A 9747-nucleotide genomic window follows, 5' to 3' on the forward strand; every position below is an offset into this window, starting at 1 on the left:
GAATAACCAAGCCATATAGTTTCTCAGTCTGGGTAAATTCATTTTCGTTTCATTTTCCCCAACTCCATCTTTATTTTACTTTCTCTATATATATATATCAAGCCTTTTAATCTCACTACCTAGTTAGTGTTTGATTATTCTTTGTCCTTGCTCCTGTCATTTCTCTCTTTATATGTGCTCTTCCATCAGCATGCCTCCATCCTGTTCCTTACTTGTAGTCAGTGTTGTTGGGTTTTTTGTTTTTAGTTTTAGTTTTTGTTTATTTGTCTGTGTTATTTGTTTGTGTGTCTGCGTGTTTTTATCTCTTGTTTGTTTGTGTGTTTGTTTTCCTTTATGGGGTTACTCTGAGGAACAAATCGAAGTACACCTGGTGGAGGGTGTAAAATATCACTACAAGTAGGGTAATAAAATAAGCAAAGTCACAACAATGGAGAGAAAGTAACAATCTCCAAAAAAATTAAAAACACCTCCTGAAGGGCCAGGCCCTGGACAGTGTGTGACCCCCATTTAATATAGCAGTGATTGCAGGTATAAAGCACACAACAAGCTTTTAAAACACATAAGGGAGAGAAAACTAGCCAAAATGACAAATGGAAGAATTGTCTACAAAAGAAATTCCAGGAAGGAGTGACAGCTAATGAATTGATCAAAACCAATTTAAGCAAAATAAATGAACAATAATTTAGAATAATAGTAATAAAATTAATTGCTGGGCTTGAGAAAAGCATAGAGTAAGCGGAGAACCTATTGCTAGAGAGATCAAGGGACTAAGAAATAGTCATGAGGAACTAAAAAATGCTATAAATGAGGTGGAAAATAAAATGGAGGCAGCCATAGCACGGATTGAAGAGGCAGAGAAGAGATTAGGTGACTTAGAAAACAAACTTAGGGAAAAAGAGGAAGCTGAGAAAAAGAGAGACAAAAACATCCAGGAGTATGAGGGGAGAATTAGAGAACTAAGTGATGCAATCAAACAGAAAAAGAAACATATCATAGGAATTCCAGAAGAAGAAGAGAGAGAGAAAGGGGCTTAAAGTGTACTTGAACAAATAATAGCTGAGAACTTCCCTCATCTGGGGAAGGAGACAGGCATTGAAATCCTAGAGGCACAAATAATTCCCTTCAGACATAACTTGAATTGATCTTCTGCATGACATATCATAGTGAAACTGGCAAAATACAAGAAAAAAGAGAATTCTGAATGCAGCTAGGGATAAACGACCCCAAGCATACAAAGGTAGACACATAAGGGTAGTAGCAGACCTATCTACTGAAACTTGGCAGGCCAGAAAGGAATGGCAGGAAATGTTCAATGCGATGAACAGAAAAAAAAAATATGCAGCCGAGAATCCTTTACCCAGCAAGTCTGTAATTCTGAATAGAAGGAGAGATAAAGGCTTTCCCAAACAAACAAACACCAAAGGAATTCATCACCAATAAATGAGCACTATAAGAGATCCTAAGGGGGACTCAGTGAGTGAAATGTTGCAAAGACAATAAAATAACACAGACAACACTACAAGCATGAAACCTACAGATATCAAGATGATTCTAAACCCATATCTTTCAATAATAACACTATGAATGTAAATGGACTATCTTCTCCAACCAAGAGATATAGGGTAGCAGAATGGATTTAAAAAAAAAAACTATCAATTTTCTATCTACAAGAGACTCATTTTAGACTTCAGGAAACCTTCAGATTGAAAGTGAGGGGACGGAGAACTATCTATCATGCTACTGAACTCAAAAGAAAGCTGGAGTAGCCATACTTACTTCAGGCAAACTAGACTTTAAAATAAAGGCTGTAACAAGAGATGAAGAAGAGCATTGTGTAAATATTACAGGGTCTATCCATTAAGAAGAGCTAACAATTATAAATGTCTATGCACCGAATTCAGTAGCCCCTAAATAGATAAAACAATTAATCACAAACATAAGCAACCTTATTGATAAGAGGGTGGTAATTGCCGGGGATGTTAATAGTCCTCTTAAAACAATGGATAGATCATCTAAACAAAGAATCAATAAAGAAACAAGGGCCCTGAATAATACAATGGATCAGATAGACCTGACAGATATATTTAGAACTCTGCATCCCAAAACAACAGAATATACTTTCTTCTCGAGTGCACATGGAACATTTTCCAAGATAGATCACATACTGGGTCACAAAACAGCCCTTCATAAGTATAAAATAATTGAGATCATACCATGCATACTTTCAGACCACAATGCTATGAAGCTTGAAATCAACCACAGGAAAAAGTCTGGAAAACCTCCAAAGCATGGAGGATAAAAAAAACACCCTATGAAAGAATGAATGGGTCAGCCAGGCAATTAGAGAAGAAATTTAAAAATATATGGAAACAAATTAAAATGAAAATACAACAATCCAAACGCTTTGGGATACAGCAAAGGCAGTCCTGAGAGGAAAATACATTGCAATCCAGGCCTATCTAAAGAAACAAGAAAAATCCCCAATACAAAATCTAACAGCATACCTAAAGGAACTAGAAGCAGAACAGCAAAGACACCCCAAACACAGCAGAAGAAGAAAAATAATAAAGATGTGAGCAAAAATAAACAATATAGAATCCAAAATTAAAGTAGAGCAAATCAATGAAACCAAGAGTTGGTTTTTTGAAAAAATAAACAAAATTGATAAACCTCTAGCCAGGCTTCTCAAAAATAAGAAAACCCAAATAGATAAAATCATAAATGAAAATGGAATTATTACAACCAATCCCTCAGAAATACAAGCAATTATCAGGGAATACTAGGAAAAATTATATGCCTGGACAACCTGGAAGAAATGGACAAATTCCTAAGCACCCACACACTTCCAAAACTCAAACAGGAAGAAATAGAAAACTTGAACAGACCCATAACCAGCAAAGAAATTGAATCAGTTATCAAAAATCTCCCAACAGATAAGAGTCCAGGACCAGATGGCTTCCCTGGGGAATTCTGCCAGACATTTAAAGCAGAGATAATACCTGTCTTTCTCAAGCTGTTCCAAAAAAAAGAAAGCGAATGAAAACTTCCAGACACATTCTATGAAGTCAGCATTACTTTGACTCAGAGATCCAGCCAAAAAAGATGACTACAGGCCAATATCCCTGATGAAATATGGATGCATAAATTCTCAACAAGATACTATCAAATCGAATTCAACAGCATAAAAAGAATTATTCACCATGATCAAGTGGGATTCATTCCTGGGATGCAGGGCTTGTTCAGCATTCACAAATCAATCAAGGTGATACATCACATTAAGAAAAGAAAAGGTAAGAACCCATGACCCTGTCAATCGATGCAGAAAAAGCATTTGATAGAATTCAGCATCCTTTCTTAATAAAAACTCTCAAGAAAGGCAGGATAGAAGGAACATACTTAAACATCATCAAAGCCATTAATGAAAAGCCCACAGCTAATATCATCCTCAATGGGGAAAAACTGAAAGCTTTCCCCCTGAGATCAGGAACACGACAGGGATGTCCACTCTCACTGCTGTTGTTTAACATAGTGTTGGAAGTTCTAGCATCAGCAATAAGACAACAAAAGGAAACCAAAGGCATCAAAATTGGCCAAGATGCAGTCGAGCTTTAACTTTTTCCAATGACATGATAGTATACATGAAAACCCGATAGACTCCACCAAAAGGCTGCTAGAACTGATACATGAATTCACCAATTTGCAGGATACAAAATCAATATACAGAAATCAGTTGCATTCTTATACACTAATAATGAAGCAACAGAAAGATAAGAAACTGATCCCATTCACAACTGCATTAATACTCATAAAATACCTAAGAATAAACCTAACCAAAGATGTACAAATCTCTATGCTGAAAAGTATAGAAAGCTTATGAAGGAAATTGAAGAAGATATAAAGAAATGAGAAAACATTCCGTGCTCATATATTGGAAGAATAAATATTGTCAAAATGTCAATACTACCCAAAGCTATCTACACATTCAATGCAATCCCAATCAAAATTGCACCAGCAATCTTCTTGAAGCTAGAACAAGCAATCCTAAAATTTGTATGGAACCACAAAAGACCCTGAATAGCCAAAGTAATATTGAAGAAGGTGACCAAATCGGGAGGCATCACAATCCCAGACTTTAGCTTCTGCTACAAGGCTGTAATCATTATGACAGCATGGTATTAGCATAACAACAGACACATAGACCAATGGAATAGAATAGAGACTCCAGAATTGGACCCATAAAAGTATGGCCAACTAATCTTTGACAAAGCAAGAAAGAATATCCAATGGAGAAAAATACAGTCTCTTTAACAAATGGTGCTGGGAGAACTAGACAGCAACATGTAGAACAATGAAACTAGACCACTTTCTTACACCATTCACAAAAATAAACTCAAAATGGATAAAGGACCTGAATGTGAGACAGGAAACCATCAAAACTCTAGAGGAGAAAGCAGGAAAAACCTCTCTGACCTCAGTCGCAGCAATTTCTTACTTGATACATCTCCAAAGGCATTTAAATTAAAAGCACAAATGAACTCCTGGGACCCCATGAAGATAAAAAAAACTTCTGCACTGCAAAGGAAACAATCAACAAAACTAAAAGGCAATTGACGGAATGGGAAAAGATATTTGCAAATTACATATAAGACAAAGGGTAGGATCCAAAATCTATAAAGAACTCACCAAACTCCATACCCGAAAAACAAATAATCCAGTGAAGAAATGGACAGAAGACATGAATAGACACTCCCCTAAAGAAGACATCAAGATGGCCAACAGGCCCATGACAATATGCTCAATGTCACTCCTCATCAGGGAAATACAAATCAAAACCACACTGAGATATCACCTCATGCCGGTCAGAGTGGCTAAAATGAACAAATCAGGAGAGTATAGATGCTGGAGAATATGTGGAGAAAATGGGACCCTCTTGCACTATTGGTGGGAAGGTAAACTGTTGCAGGCACTCTGGAAAACAGTGTGGAGGTCCTCAAAAAATTCAAAACAGAAGTACCCTATGACCCAGCAATAGAACTGCTAAGAATTTACCCAAGGGATACAGGAGTGCTGATGCATAGGAGCACTTGTACCCCAATGTTTATAGCAGCACTTTCAACAATAGCCAAATTATGGAAAGAGCCTAAATGTCCATCAGCTGATGAATGGATAAATAAGTTGTGGTTTATATACACAATGGAATACTATTTGGCAATGAGAAAGAATGAAATCTGGCCTTTTGTAGCAATGTGGATGGAACTGGAGAGTGTTATGCTAAGTGAAACAAGTCATTCAGAGGAAGACAGATACCATATGTTTTCATGCTTATCTGGATATTGAGAAACTTAACAGAAGACCATGGGGTAGGAGAAGGGGGAAAAATAGTTACAGAGAGGGAAGGAGGCAAACCATAAAATAGTCTTAAAAACTGTGAATAGGGGCGCCTGGGTGGCTCAGTCGGTTGAGCGTCTGGCTTTGGCTCAGGTCATGATCTCATGATTTGTGAGTTCGAGCCCCGCGTCGGGCTCTGTACTGACAGCTCAGAGCCTGGAGCCTGTTTCAGATTCTGTGTCTCCTTCTCTCTCTGCTCCTCCCCTGCTCGTGCTCTGTCTCTCTCTCTCTCAAAAATAAATAAACATTAAAAAAATTTAAAAAAAAACTGTGAATAAACTGAGGGTTGATGGGGATGGGAGGGAGTGAAAGTGGGTGATGGGCATTGAGGAGGGCACCTGTTGGGATGAACACTGGGTTTTGTATGGAAACTAATTTGACAATAAATTTCATATTAAAAAAATAGAAAAATATATTGTACCAAGTAAGAAGCAACCTGAAGGCTTTTATAGTTTCTTTGGAATTTTCCTTCAACTCTCATACAACCTTGGTTACAATATGCTATATGATATACCAATACAAAGGAAGAAAATTCATCTTCTTATAAAAATAATAGGAAACACAAATATGGTGATGAGAAATACTAGAAATAAATATAATTACAGGCCTCCCCTAAAATTAATTAAATTATTTTGCTCACAGGAATGAATGGGCTATCACTGAATGTGACCAAATTTTGGAAATTTCAAAGGATTTCTGGAGGTTTTAATCTTTTTCCAGTTTTTAGTTGTAACTGGCAAGGGTGCATAAGTTCTAGGATTATGAAATCTTCTAGTATAAGTAAGAATATATATATGACTTAAAGGTCATAATCATATCATCTGTTCACAAAGTAAATACTCAAGATACAGTAATTAAAAGTCAATAGTATAAAAATGAGTCAAGAAGAAACAGATGGATGTAACACAACTCTGGGTCTTCATTGACATTTACACAGTAACTAGTTATATTTTGACAAATTCTAGAACAGATGCCTATATTGAAATATGTTTGGTACATTAACGATTTATATTTGTGTAATTAACTGAAATGGTAAAATCACTGACTTATAAAACAAGTTAAATTTATAGAAAAGAAAAACAAAAAGAAATGTAAAGAAAAATCTTACTTTCAATCTTATTGTGGGATCAAAATATTGACAAGTTGTATCAATCAAGAGCAGTATGAATTCCTGTTGCTAAGACTAACAGGCAGTTTGAGCTTGGTTCTGCACAGCCATTTCCCTCTTCAAATGCTATTTAACTGGTACTTAGTTTATGTGACACCAAGCAATGAATTATTATTATTTTTTTTCACTGAATGGAGTAAGTTCCTTGGTTAGTTTAACTTATAGACTGCCTGAAATAATAGAAACTTCACCATTACAGTACGTTAATGGGAAATGATGGTCTTTCTAGTTTTGAATGGGTTGGCTGCTGAGCAGTATGGTGCTCTGTAGGCTACATACAAACATATGCAATAACTTAATATCCCCTTTAGTAGAAGATTAAAAATCCATTGATATGGATGCCTTTCCAGAATCTTCTTGCCCATTAAAGTAAATTTCACAAGGAATCTCTTCCATTACTCTGTCTTTTAGGGCCTGTTCAGGGCACTCACCTGCCTGTTTGAAAGTGTATCTACTCTTTTTTGAAGGTGCTATTAAATTTTTTCATTGTCTGTGGTTGTGCAAAATCATTAGTGAAAGGCAGTTCAGTGGAATTCAGGTTGGTCTTGTTTGTTTGATATTGGGTGCTTGAAATCCTCAGTGATGGTCATAAATGCACCGAGAGGCAGTGGAAGAGCACTGCATCTTCTGGTAGTTGTCCAGTTCTTCTGACAAGTTGGCTAGGTCTGCAGAAATTTCTTTGCCTTTAGTGAAAACAGTTCATAATGAGGAGGATCAAACACTTCCTGAAATCTAGTTTTATTAAAAGCGGTTTTGAAAGCCATGGCCGTTTTTGAAGATGTTTCACTTGTACTAAAATTTAAATAATGACAAGGAGAAAGACAACCCTTGTTGTAATGCCACTAATTGTTCCATGAGTTTTAGTGATTTGTTCAAATAGTCCTGCTTGTTTCTTTATTCACAATAATTTTCATCCAAGGGCATGCACAATTCTGAACACCATTACAGATTAAGGAATTATTGGTGCACATGTTGCTTTGGGAAAAGAAAGAGCTAACTGTACAAGCAGGTTTCACAAAGAAGTAAAGAGCATACTGAACCTGCTTAGTTGACCACCTTAGTTCTCCCACATTCGGATCACTCCAACTCCTATTTTCAGCATTATATCATTGGCCACAGTACTGCAAAACTTATCCTTCAGATTTTTAATAGAACTGCCTCCATGATAAACTGCAACAAATTTTCTATTGCATTAATTTAGGTGTAATCTAGAAGTCTCAAATAAATCTTGGCTTTTGGAGTAGCTTTAATTGTCCTTATGCAATCAACTACTTGGCCAGGCTTTGTTGTTTCTTCTTTTCTACCTGACTGGAACATACATTCTATCAGCTCCCAAGAGCTAAAACTGGCAATCTGGGATGGAATTTAAAATACCCTCTAGGTAAGTAAAGTCTGGATCTGGAATAAATGAATATTTTGCCTGAAATCCCAATCCTTCAAGTACTTCATAAGAATTAAATTTAATCCACACAAATATCTCTGTTGATCTAATTAGTGGAGGGCTTTTCACACCACAGTAACAAACTGTAAGGGGAGAGAAACAAAATGGCCTGTCTCGAACTTTCAAGTGGTCAAACTGACATCCAAACGATAGTTCTATATAATGTTCATCAAAAGCCAACTCTATTCTTTGACATGGAGCAACTTCCAAAATGTAGGAACACTCCTTGTTTGGTGGATAAGATTCAGGATAATTTGATGAAGTAAAATGACCTCCATTGCTGATTGGAACCCAAATGGTACACTGGGTTGCAGGAATATGCTTAATTCCAACATTTTGTCCATCAGTGAGGGCCACATAAAACTTATCCTTTCTATACTTGCATATAGCTAATTATCAGATTTTAGTGCTCTTCTCATAAATAAGTGGACACTCAAGGATCACCCGACATTTGAGGAAACCTTCTTGGTTCCTTCCACTCCAATCCCTTCCACTACAAGTATTGCTATTAACAACACTTTGAGAACCACGCAAAGCTGTTCCAGAGCCATGTTTCCAAGTGGCCTGGCACTTTGTGGAGGGCTGAAGCAACAGTAAGAAAGAAGGGGTGGTGGTTCAACACTCACAGCATGGTGTGGTGGCAGTCCCACTCTGTTCCCATTATTGGCCACCAGGCTGCCTCCCCATGAGGCAGGGCTCAGGTCCTGCAGCCCACCATGCCGAAGTCCCACCAACCCGTGAGCTCTCACACTGCTCAAGCCCCCTCAACCACTACAGGTGCCACCTCCTGCTCCTCTGTACTCTCTCTCATGAAGTGGCAGGAATTGGGAGCCCAGGCTTTGAGTTTCTTTTCTCATCACAATGGAATGAAACTATAAATCAATAGTGAAACTGACAAAACTTTAGCTAGTTTTACTAAGGGAAAAGAAAGTTAATTAAAATTACTAAGGTCAGATATTAATGTGAGAACAATACTAACAATTTTGTTAAAATAAAAGGATTAAAAAACAATAGCAGGAGCAATTCTACACCAAAAAAAAAAAAAAAAAGATAACCTAGAGGAAATGGATAAATTCCTAAAAACACACCAACTACCAAATGTGACTCAAGTAGAAGCTCTGAATAGACCTATATTGTACAAGGAGATTGAATATGTAATCAAAAACCTCCAACACAGTAAATCTTAGGACCTGATAGCTTCACTGGTGAATTCCATGAAATTTAAGAAATAAATAAACACCATTTTTTTTCAAACTCTTCTGAAAAATTGAAGAGAGATTTTCTAAATCAGTGTTAGGCCAGTATTATCCTGATACCAAAATCAGACATAGACAGTACAAGAAAAGAAAACCACAGACCAATATCCCATATGAATATTAATGCAAAACTTCTCAAATGAATATTGGCAAAAGTATTCAGTAGCATATTAAAAGGATTATATATTATGACTAAGTGATAATTATTCCTGAAAGGCAAGGATGATTCAACATACAAATATAAAACATTTTAGTATACTATATTAAGAGAATTAAGGAAAAGAATCACTATTATCTCAGTTGATTCAGAAAGAAAAAAAAGTTTGACATATTATAACACTCATTTATGATAAAAGTGCTAAATAAAGTAGGAATATAACTTCCTCAACATGAGAAAGGCCAAATATGAAAAACTCACAGCTATCATAATACTCAAAGATGAAAGATGGAAAGATCTTCTATTCAACCTAGTAATGAAGTTCCCAGATATAGAA

General features: G+C 36.4%; 1 pseudogene; it reads right to left on the reverse strand.

The window, feature by feature from the left end:
* Positions 1 to 6874: 6874 nt before the first annotated feature.
* Positions 6875 to 8548, reverse strand: LOC102948657 (annotated as a pseudogene).
* Positions 8549 to 9747: the final 1199 nt, after the last annotated feature.

This window comes from Panthera tigris, chromosome X (assembly GCF_018350195.1).
Source record: "Panthera tigris isolate Pti1 chromosome X, P.tigris_Pti1_mat1.1, whole genome shotgun sequence".
In the NCBI taxonomy this organism is placed as follows: domain Eukaryota; kingdom Metazoa; phylum Chordata; class Mammalia; order Carnivora; family Felidae; genus Panthera; species Panthera tigris.